General features: G+C 38.8%; 1 long non-coding RNA gene across 1 annotated transcript; it reads left to right on the top strand.

Annotated features, from left to right (window-relative positions):
* Window positions 1-7,781: 7,781 nt before the first annotated feature.
* LOC140617919 (uncharacterized) lies at window positions 7,782-10,802 on the top strand. Its single transcript, XR_012018067.1, has 2 exons — window positions 7,782-8,053; window positions 10,099-10,802. It is a non-coding gene; the product is annotated as an uncharacterized lncRNA (long non-coding RNA).
* Window positions 10,803-12,444: the final 1,642 nt, after the last annotated feature.

Genomic DNA, 12,444 nt, shown 5'->3' on the forward strand with positions numbered 1-12,444 from the left:
TCTATTGAATAATTGAAAAGTAGGTGTATCAAAACTTTATAACTTTAATATAATTTTTGATATATTGTCCATACTAACGACAGAATTTATTTACCATTTGACTTTTCTGCTCTAATGGAAGCAAAATCGTGGATGTTTTTCTCAAGGTCCACGCCTTTATTTACCTTATTTTCAATGGAAAGGATTGCCATGTTTGATGATTTCTCTTTTCCAAGTTGCTCTCTTAAGTAAATCTTAGTGAGGTGAATGAAAAGTCAGTATGGCCTCTGGGAGGGGGAAGGACTATTGCCCATCCTGGATCTGAACAAACCGATGCAGTGAGGCAGTGGTCTTTGGAGGTCAGCTAGCACCTAGATTCCTTCAGAGCCCATGTAAGAGGACTGGGCTTGAAGCCTGTTAGTCAAGAAGGCTTACTGATTCCGAATTCCAGAGCTGGCTAGACTAAACCCAGCCAGTCACAGGTAACACTTTATCAGGGCAAAGTTGCTTCTGGAGAAGCAGATCAGAAGGCTGCTCCCGGAGGGCAGGCAGCTTGCTCTTGAGAGTGTACAAATGAGTCCAACATGAACAACTGTTCTGCTTAAATTTACCACTCAGTTGTCCCTGCACTCACTCTGGGGCAAAGAGAATTGAGAATGGGGAGATGCTGGAGATGACGCCAAATGAGCTGCTTTTGCAGGAAGGAGTGTCAGGAGTGGAGAGGAAGGATTCCCGACTAAAGCAGACAGAGTGTACTCTACCCCAGGATAGTCGCATCTGCTGGCCCCTCCTCCTGAACCACTCTCTATGTCTTCACACAGCTGGATGCTTCTCAGCATTTTCGTCAAAGCTCAGTTGTTGTTCCTCAGGTAGGCCTTGTCTTGACCACTCTACCTAATACTGCTCACCTGGTCCCAGGTAGACCTTGTGTGTTTTAACTTCTAGAATGTGTTTCTAAGGTTTTGTGATCAGTAACAGGTAAGTTCATAATGGCAGTAACCGTGCCTGGCTGTTGAGCACCTAAGACTGGCGGGCCCATAGTAAGCAGGTGTCTTAGGTTGAGTTTTCCAGATGCAGAGCCTGGGATGAGTTTTCTTGCACAGGTGTTTCATTGAGGTGGTGTCTTAGACAGAAGTGAGAGAACCAAGCCAGTCCTAGGGAAGCCAGAACTGTTGGCTCCCTACCCTCTGTCTAATCCCATGGGGAGCATGAATTGCATCACGGCAGTTGTCCCACTTTGAATCCAGCAGACTGAATTCTCACCCCATTTCCCCAGGATGAGTCAGCCATTGACATGAGAGCAGCTCCCACGAGCCGAGGGTGATTCTCAGAGAAGGGTACAGTCATGAGCTATTAGCAGGCAATACTGAGGGTATCTGGGAATCAGTACATTTCTTGGAAAAGGGGATCTGGGTGGGCCAACAACAGAGTAATGTGCACATTACTAAGTGTGCAATAAATATCTGCTTGACAAATGAATGAAATATATGAAATTTACAATCTCATTCCATGTTAATCAAAGTGACCCAACTTTTGTTTTGCATTTTGGTCTTTGTGTGACTGAGATGGTATAATTTCCTCAAGCTCTTCTATCATATATCTTGGTGATATCTTATGTTTTACAACCAGAACATGCCATGTTGCCACTTTTTCTCTCTTGTTTGTGTATATACAAAATTTATGACGTGCTGACTCAGGTTCCCTCAGTCTATTAATACACGCTGGGGGTAGGTTAGGGGCTTTGAGAGAACGTGCTAACTTCTTAATGAATCCAGAATGCCTTGTAGAAAATTTTGGTTCTATTCCAATGTGACAAATGGTATCCTGGTGGGTAATAGAGACATTCTTTCCACAACTCCAAAACAACAGTGGAAACGTTGTAGAGAGGCACATAATCAATTGGTCTTTTCTGTTTAATTCCAATTAACTTATTTTTGGGCTCCTACCACCTGCTACTTACATTCAGATTCCATTTAAATAACCAAGTAATTCTAAATACAGAGTGTATCTATCTGCATATGTATGTGCTATTTATATGTATATATGCACATGTGAGTCTGTGTATATATAAATAGATGTGTGTATATATAAAACTTCCTACCTTTAGACAGTGTTAATGGCAGTTTAGAAGCAATATATAAAGTAACAGGATTGTAAAAGAAATAGAAAAAGGAGGAAATACTAACATCCACTATGATCAACAGAAAAGAAATGGAGCCAGTAATGAGTTTGATACAAAAATGTGTATTATCAAATCCTCTATACTTGTTAGGATGAGGCCCAAATTTCTCTATAGGCATCTAACATAAGGGAAACAAAGACATCTATAAAGCATCTTATAAAGCTTCTAACAAAGGGAGATTACATCGTTTACAGCACCAGGATAAAGGCAAACTCATTTTTTATGAAAGGTACTAGCATTCTTGAGTTGAAGGAAAGGCAAATGTCTCATGAGAGTCTTCATATGATCTATACGCAATATTGTTCATAGATACTGCTCTACTGCAATATATGTGTTCTTGAAAAACCTCACAGAATTACTTGGTAAAAATAATGGAGCTTTGGGGGCAAATAACATTAGACAAACCACTCAAACCATGCAAGTATGCAATCACGACAATAATACTAATCCTAAAAAAAACCCCAAAGCGCAAAAATATTCCTTCATAATAAAGAAATACTACAGTAAGTATAGGACTTTAAATCTTTGATGAAAAAAATAAATCTTTGATGAAAAGTGAAGAGAACCCACTGGAAGAGAGTGTGTGGAAGGGTTGAAGCTGCAAAATTAAATGAATAGATAAACACATAAAGAGTGGAAGGAATCGTGCAAAAATCATTTCCAAAAAAACCCTCCAAGGTCAACCAAGCATAGAGAGGAACTTGGAGTGAACAGGCATCATCTGGTGCCCCCCCGCCCCCTCCCGCAACTTGCTCTGTGTAGTAGTGAGAGTGTAAGTGACACCCGTGCCCTAAATGCTACGTTGACATCATCTCTTTATTTCTAGATCTGTAGGAGCTAATTTACATCACAGAAGCAGGTACTGCAAGGGAACAGACTGTGCTTTTTAACAGGACATATGTGTGGGTGCTTTAAGGGCACCGAACCAACCACATTTCCAAAACATTTTAGAAACTTTGAATAAGCACACATTTTGTTTGTGTCTGCACAAATAACTCATAATTTAAATTATCTTGTTTGTGTTTCCTTGTGTGGTACTCAATTTGCCATTTACGAATCAACATAATAGATATTCTACTGAATGACAAGTTCACTGATGTTTGGCAATTAGCAAAGTGAGGTGCTTTTCATAATGGAAAGAACTGTGTTTTCTGATTTTAAAAAATTCATCGATACAATTTGGCTGTTCCCGTCTGAATATGAATTGGTGAACTAGGTCAGGAGTGGATTACTGTCTTTCTTAAAAACTGCATTATTTATAGTGGGGGTTTCTGAGTTTTTCAACTGCCATACTTATATCACAGTATTGTTAAGATAAATAACAGGAAATAAAACACTTTCAGCTTGGGTAGGTTTATCATGAGATTTTGGATAAGAGTTTAGAATGCAGTAGGTTTCTGGCAAGTTTTCTCCCTAACAAGTAAAGATTGATCCTCAGGAAAAAATCAAAGTTACTATATTATATGGGCCATTCTGTTAACAGCACTTGAGGAAAAACGAAAATGGGCTGCTAGTCTAAATGTAAATGGCACACCCAATTTGGAAATAAATGGCTAAAGGATTGAAGAACTATTGGAATATATGTCTGCCTTGTGTTTGGTCATTCAATCCGATAGTATGAAGTAAGTGCTAGGATTTACTAGTGGCACTTATCACTTTATGACTATGTGGGAGCTCTGCGGTATTATTTTTTGTGTCCCTTAGAGGGAGAAAATGCATGGAACCCACAGAAATACAAATAAAGAGACATTAGAAAAACGAAAAGAGGAGATTATGAAGCAGTGGCCAGACCTTGGACTGCTACTATTAAGTAGAGCTATCAGGATAGCTCAGTGATGCCCGTGCTGCTTATGCTAAGTTTATAAATCTGTGTCAGTTAAGGATTCAACAAGATTTTTGTTGTTTTCTTTCGCCCTTGAACAAATTTCTCCTGAGAATTTATTTCTAAGATTGCAGAGAAATAGCAGTCTCCCAATCACTGATGGACTTGATCAGTGCAGGCAGCTGTGTCATCAGGAAATTTTTAATCCACTCTGGGTTGAGCAGGTGGGAGTATGGAAATTGGGGTTTGGAGTTAAATATACCTCCTTTGCTATGTATTTTTTTGACATATGTCATTTAAGGAAATGATCCCGAGGTGTGACTTTTTCCTCTACGTTGAGGAGTGGGGGACAAAATTATGATTGAAACCCTAGTTTCTGGGCAGCCCCGGTGGCGCAGCGGTTTAGTGCTGCCTGCAGCCCAGGGTGTGATCCTGGAGACCCAGGATCGAGTCCCACGTCGGGCTCCCTGCATGGAGCCTGCTTCTCCCTCTGCCTGTGTCTCTCTCTGCCTCTCTGTCTCTCTCTCTCTGAATAAATAAATAAATAAATCTTAAAAAAAAAAAAAGAAAAAGAAACCCTAGTTTCTGAAATCTGGCTGAGTTCTAATGGTGGCTTCATCTTGTTTTAGGCATGTCATCTTAGGAATACGCTGCATCTCTACCAGCCTCAGCTCCAGAGCAGGGATGATTAGATAAGGCAAGGCACATAATGCCCCTGATAGAGTCCCTGGTGCCTCCCAAGCACTCAATATGTGTTAGCTTCCTAAGCTATCACTGCTTTTCTTCCACTATCCTTAAACCCGGGCTGTGGCAAGATTGATTTATTCTTTCAGAGCAGTGGAAGCAACCCTTTGGAATGTAGGTACTGAGGGTAACAAACTATCATCATTTATCTAAAACCTAGAATTTCTTCGCCACTCATTTGTGTGTATACATTACCCTGTAACCTAGACTGTGAGACTGTAGACTGTGAGCGGGAGCAATTTGCATGTGGGTTTCTGCTGTTGAAACCCATTTTGGCAGCAGATTCTATTTGAAATTGTCATCATTGTAGTAGGTCGAACATGCATGGGATATTAGAGAGCATCTTAGGATTTGCTTAGGTGTTGCCATTGTTTTGAAGGGCACAGGAAAGGACCTACGATTATTTGTGAATGGTTTTCAAACGTTTGATTCAATGAAGACAATCAAGTGCTGTTCTTTTTGGAAAAAAAAAAAAAATTAAGCCCTTTTTACTTGTGTCCTGGTAGGATTGGTTTAGTCTAGATGGAGTGTAGAGCCTCACTGTGATTTGGTGTACAAAAATCCAGCCTCAGTTATAGAAACAGTATAGGCCACCAAAATGAAAGTAGCAGTTTGGAGATAGATAAGTATTGTATTTCATTTTGATTAATTGAAAGAAATCATAGCACGGTGCCATATATTTTAATATTGTGGAATGAATGCATTTAAAAAATAGCCTACCTCTGTAATTGGCTGGGTTGATCATTATTCTCTTTCAGATGACGAGATGTTCTGGGATATTTATTGTTTCAAAACAAGAAAATACTAGAAATTACATGTGTGTGAGTTAAGTATATGTTTTCCAAAGTAGAGGCATTAAAATTGTCTTTAAATTCTTTGTGGATTGCTCTCAGCCCCCACAATGTGTTTCATTTTTATCTTCAATATCTTCAGTGGTGGCCAATTTTATGCTTTTAGTGCAAATAACCACTCTTACCAAGAGCATCAGTCCTCTCTCTCTCTCTCTCTCTGTCTCTCTCTCTCTCAAATCAACCCAGTATAGTCCAGTGTGGTTGAACTCAAACATCCACCATCTTCATGTGGCAGGCAGAGCTGTCTGTTTAACACATATCCATTCTCCATTCTTCTTCACTAAGGGAACCCTTGTTTCACTCTGGGCAACAGCGTACAGTTAGAGACTCACCTCTCCTGGCTCCCTTGCAGCTAGAGCTGGGCTCATGCCATAGGTCGGTTGACACGTGAGTGGAAGTCTAGTGGATGTTTCTTGGAGATCCTTTATTTTCCTAAAAGAAACTTATGAAAGCTGGTGAAGCCCCTCTCTTCTTCTCTTTACTGTGAATGCTGATGTGACAAAGTCAAGACAATAGGCTGAGCATGGCAGCAAAGAAAGATAGAAACCCCCCCCCCTCATTCCCGATGACATTATTTAGAAATTACTGAATCAATGCCAGCAATCACATTATCTCCAGATTTCCTATTACCTCAGAGAAAAAGGAATTCCTATTTGTTTAGGAATTGAGCAGTTACTCTGAGCCCCAGATGCATTGAGATACACATGTGACATAAGGTGGGTATCTAATAGGCATGTCACTCATAACACATCTGCACAAAATGATATGCCCCTCCTCTGACTCTCTTTGCTTCCAGTCCTTTCTATCTCAAAGTGTCATTATCCTCATCCAGTTATTAAAGCTAGAAATGTGGAAGTCATACTTGATCATCTCCATCCAACCTATCAGTCAGTCCTCTTAGTTTGGTCCTTAGAACCTACCTTGGATACCTGCTTTAGTTGGCCCTGTCACGCAACATCCATAACAATCTTTCAAAAATAAAAGCTCTCATTGTAAGAGCTAAAATTGAAAAGAATGACCCCACCAATTGGTGGCGAGGCATGAAGCAATGAGGTTTCCCACACAGCATAAGTTTACACTGGTAAAATGACTCTGAAAAAAAGAGGCATTGCTTACTGAAGTGAAGGTCTACCACAGTTCTCTTGCTAAAGGGCTGCCAGCCAACAAGAATATGTCTGGACCGGGAAAAGTACACAAGTGTTTATATCAGCAGACCCCAAAAAACAACCCAGTGGACATCCACAGTATAATGGATGCAAAGATTAAATTGAAGGCTGTCTGCGCCAAGGAACACTCCAAATAATAGTGTAGCAACATACAGGAATTTCCAATATTATATTTAAATAAAGAAGATGTGGTTTATGTATACAATGGAATATTACTCAGTTATTAGAAATGACAAATACCCACCATTTGCTTCAACGTGGATGGAACTGGAGGGTATTATGCTGAGTGAAGTAAGTCAGTCGGAGAAGGACAAACATTATATGTTCTCATTCATTTGGGGAATATAAATAATAGTGAAAGGGAATATAAGGGAAGGGGGAAGAAATGTGTGGGAAATATCAGAAAGGGAGACAGAACATAAAGACTGCTAACTCTGGGAAACGAACTAGGGGTGGTAGAAGGGGAGGAGGGCGGGGGGTGGGAGTGAATGGGTGACGGGCACTGGGGGTTATTCTGTATGTTAGTAAATTGAACACCAATAAAAAATAAATCTAAAAAAAATAAATAAATTGTATCAATAATACTTCTTGTGGGTTTTTTTTAAGGTTTTTTTAAGGAATCTCTGTACCCAATGTGGGTGGGGCTGGAACTCACTGCAGGGATATGGGGAGTAATGTGCTCGTCCCACTGAGCCAACCAGGTGCCCCCTGTATCAATAATACTTAGCAAAAGAACCCAGACACAAACTGATACAAAGAACAGTTTCATTTAAGTTTAAAAACCTGGAAAGCCGAGCTGTATGTAGTGTTTAGCCATTCGTGTTTAGATGGGAAAAGTATAATGGAAAGCAAGAAAATTATTAGTATGGAAGTAAAACTATCATTTGCCATGGAGGGAGGGAAGGTGGCTTTGAGTGACAAAGGGGAGGCGGGGGGTTCTGGGGTGCTGGCAAGGTTCTACTTTGTGTCTTGCATTTGATTTGACAACTGCACACCTCACAGCAATCTACCATTACACCTTTCTATATAGGCATTATATGCTCCAATAAAATATACAAATCGTTTCCCTGAATGAAACCACTGTGTGTGGAACGGAATCCAGATGCCTCTGCATCTGAGAAGACTCTGCAGGAGCTGGCTGGACTCCTTTGCAACCTCACTTCCCAGCTCTTTGCAGCTTGGGCTGTTAACCACACTGAAGCTCACCTGCTTGCTGCCAGTTCCTTGAACACACCGAGCTCTCTGCCATCTCCTGGCCTCTTCACCTGCTGCTGCCTTATCAAGAAAGCCCTCCCCTGGCTTTTGTTTGGTGAGCTTTGCCTCCTTCAGAGTCTCAGGGTAAAATGTCATCTCTTCACAGAAAAGATCCTCTATAAAGGTTCTACCTCATATGCTGGGGCATACCCCTCTGTTTGTTTCCTTTGTACCTAGGACGCTTCGTGCTTCTTTTGGGGTTCTTGTCTGATTTGCTGACTAGATACATTCCAGCTATGTTGGAGGTCCCAGAAGGCAGAGATCTTTGTTTGTTCATTGTTTGTTTATTTATCATTGTAATCCCAGTACCTGGCAGGCAGTATGCTTGGTTAATGTGGGAGAAAAAGCAATAGATCGTGGACTTGAGGAAGATAGCGTATTTGTTGACCTATTTGAGTAATATTAACTATTAAATGAATAAGCATTTTCTCCTCTGGTTCATGAAGTGGCTCTAAGCAATTAAAAACTTGTTCTTTTTTTCCATGCTCTCTTTCCACATGCACAAATATCATATTGAAAAAATGACCCCATTCTAATCACAAGTGTGTTGTCTTCCAAAGCGATGATGTGGGAGAGATGATGCCTCAGGTGATTATAAACTCATGGTTCGAATGAGGGATCAGAGCTAGAAGATGCATCAGGGACCACGTCATCAATAAGGAACCCGAGGGATGGAGAGTTGAGATAGTTTCTTCACTGTGGAAGGGAGATGTGGGTTGTATTTGCTTTTAAAAAAAAAGGCCACCGTTTGTCCTCAGGACCACTTTCAGGCTACTGACATCCACCTGAAGGGTGAGATACTCAGGACCTAGGAGCTACAGTTTCCCTAGGATCTCTCCAAATCTTGCCCCCTTCAGACGCTACCCTGGCCTCTGTGCCCGAGTGGTCATCTAAATTCCCAATCTTTCCACAAATTACAAAACCACAGGAGCTTTGTCAATCTACATAAAACATCTGAATGCTAATGAAATGGCCCAGCACATTAATTAGATAGTCAATAGATCATTCGGTCTTAACAGCTCAGTACTCTTCTCTTCATTTATTTTTCAAACAATAGAGCAGCAGAACATTAGGAATGAAATCAGAATACCAATTAATTCCAGTTCAGTACATTTCCAAACAAGTTTTCGGATTCATACACCAGAAATATTTTTAAAATACTTTCATAATATTCAACTCTACCTCTTTTACTCTTAATCCGAAAACAGGAAAAACCCATTGATGCTGTTTACACATGTACTCTAAAGAGATTTCAATAGAAGTAGATCAGCCACAGTGAGCCAATAAAATATGAATCCCAAAAAGAACAAAATCATTTGCGTTCATTAGTCATCAGAACTGATAATCTGGTATGAAATGTCTATACATTTAAATGGAGGGGATGCCAGTTTTGTTACAGAATAAGATTATAAAATTCAACGGTTGAATTTTATAGATAGGACTTCTTTCTGGCTAAATAACGTCCAAAACTCATTAAGAAAATGTTGTTGTTGTTTAAAGGCAGAAAGTTTAACATGAAATATCAGAGCGTTAAGTCGTTTATCCATTCCAGGAATTACTGGGGCACTTTTTGGAGGAAAAAAAAAAAAATCACCAACATTCTTTTTTTTTGTTTGTTTATATTTAATCAACCTGTAATCAATTATCACTAAAAGAGAGTGTGAAGAATTAACAGTAACTAAATAAAAACCAATGTGTAAATCAAGATTTGGAGGCAGTTTTGAGATTGCTGGTTCATTTCATTGCGTTGCTATTGCTGAGTAGGGTAGTATTTTCAGACTTAAGACTCATCCCTTAGGGTATCTGGGTGGCTCAGTGGTTGAGTGTCTGCCTTTGGCTCAGGTCCAGATCCCAGCATCCTGGGATTGAGTCCCACATCAGGCTCCCTGCATGGAACCTGCTTCTCCCTCTGCCTTTGTCTCTGCCTCTCTCTCTGTGTCTCTCGTGAATACATAAATAAAATCCTAAAAAGACATATTTCCAAAGAAGCTTATATACTGACATGCATCAAAAACAAAATACCATAGGTTTTTTTTTTTCATAAACTACATACATTTGATTGCTTAATTCCTTTTTTTTTTTTTTTCGAACCAATGCCAGGGGCATCACAATGCCAGATTTCAAGCTGTACTACAAAGCTGTGATCATCAAGACAGTGTGGCACTGGCACAAAGACACATAGATCAATGGAACAGAACAGAGAATCCAGAAGTGGGCCCTCAACTTTATGGTCAACTAATATTCGACAAAGCAGGAAAGACTATCCACTGGAAAAAAGACAGTCTCTTCAATAAACGGTGTTGGGAACATTGGACAGCCACATGCAGAAGAATGAAGCTGGACCATTCTCTTACACCAGACACAAAAATAAACTGAAAATGGTTGAAAGATCTAAATGTGAGACAAGAATCCATCAAGATCCTAGAGGAGAACACAGGCAACAATCTTTTTGAAGTTGGCCACAGCAACTTCTTGCAAGATACATCTATGAAAGCAAGGGAAAAAAAGCAAAAATGAACTATTGGGACTTCATCAAGATAAAAAGCTTCTGCACAGCAAAAGAAACAGTCAACAAAACTAAAAGACAACCTACAGGATGGGAGAAGATATTTGCAAATGAGCTATCAGATAAAGGGCAAGTATCCAAGATCTATAAAGAGCTTAATTCCAATGAGAGGCTGAACAGTCATTTGTATATTTTTCTTCATAGTATTATGATGTTGTCTTATGTTGTTGGCAGATGATTTGAGAACTACAAAAAAAGAAGAAAAAACATGAAGAAAAATAAACATTGCCCATAAGTCTATCACCAAACATTTTGTTATATTTCCTGTGGTCTGTTTGTCTGTGCCAATGTAATGTACATCTTCTATTTTTATATGTTATATCTATATATATAAAATATATATATATATAAAATATATATAGATATACACACATATTTGATGTGATTATGTGGTTTATAAATATTAGACAATCTCATACTTGAAAATTATAAGCTTTATTGAGGTGTCATTTACATGAGATAAAATTCACTCATTTTTAATTCTGAATCATTCTTCATTCCTTAAACTAGCCCTATTTGGTAGTGACTTATCATCTTTTAAATTACAAAGTATAATCTGCCAAGTTTTTGTTAGGAATTTTGCATCTGTATTTATGGGTGAGTTGAAGCTGTACTTTTCTTATTTTATCTATGTCAAGTTTTACATAGAGATTTTGTCAGACTGGAGAATCTTTTTTTAAAAAATTCTGGAATGGCACATATAATTGGGATCAATATTCTTGGGAATGAGAAATTAAAACAAAAAATTAAACTCACATGGGCCTGGAATTGTTATATTACTATATATGTATGTACAAATCGTGTGTGTGTGAATGTGTGTGTAAAAACTTAATAAGCAGTAACGGAGAAAAAACATTTTTTAAATTTCCAAAATTGAAATTTCATAAATCCTTGTGAATTTTGGTGGCTTGCATTATCTTATTAATGATTAATGAATGAAAACACTATATTCAAATTTATTAGCACAAAGTTGCATGTTATATTTTTTGTAACATTTATAAGTTCCTACATATTTAATTTTGCTTTTAACTTAAGTTCCTTTGACTTCTCTATTCCTTTTTTGGGGCCAGAAAGAAAACTTCTTTAATGTTTGTTTTGAAACCGTCTCTTAAGCTTATAGTCATGGATTTCTTTAGCTAATGCACTGATTAGCCATTATTTTTACTCCTTTTTCTTGTTTTCTTTAGATAGTTCATTCTTTTTCAATTCATCCTCCATTTATAATACAACCATTTATTTATATATTTATTCATTTTTTAAAATTTAAGTTCAATTTGCCAACATGTAGTATAACATCCAGTGCTCATCCCATCAAGTGCCCTCCTTAGTACCCATCACCCAGTCACCTCATCCCCCCATCACCACCTCCCCTCCTGCAATCCTTTGTTTCCCAGAGTTAGGAGTCTTTCATGGTTTGTCTCCCTCTCTAATTTTTACCACTCAATTCCCTTCCTTTCCCTTATACTCCATTTCATTATTTCTTATATTCCACATATGAGTGAAATCATATGATGTTTGTTCTTCTCCAGCTGACTTATTTCACTCAACATAATACCCTCCAGTTCCATCCACGTCGAAGCAAATGGTGGATGTTTGTCTTTTCTAATGGTTGAGTAATATTCCATTGTATACATAGACCACATCTTCTTTATCCATTCATCTGTTGAAGGACATTGTGGCTCCTTCCACAGTTTGGCTATTATGGACATTGCTGCTATGAACATTAGGGTGCAGGTGGCCCAGCATTTCACTGCATCTGTATCTTTGAGGTAAATACCCAGTAGTGCAGTCATAGGGTAGGTCTATTTTTAATTTCTTGAGGAACCTCCACACAGTTTTCCAGAGTGGCTGCACCAGTTCACATTCCCACCAACAGTGCA

This window comes from Canis lupus, chromosome 26, assembly GCF_048164855.1.
Source record: "Canis lupus baileyi chromosome 26, mCanLup2.hap1, whole genome shotgun sequence".
Lineage (NCBI taxonomy): Eukaryota > Metazoa > Chordata > Mammalia > Carnivora > Canidae > Canis > Canis lupus.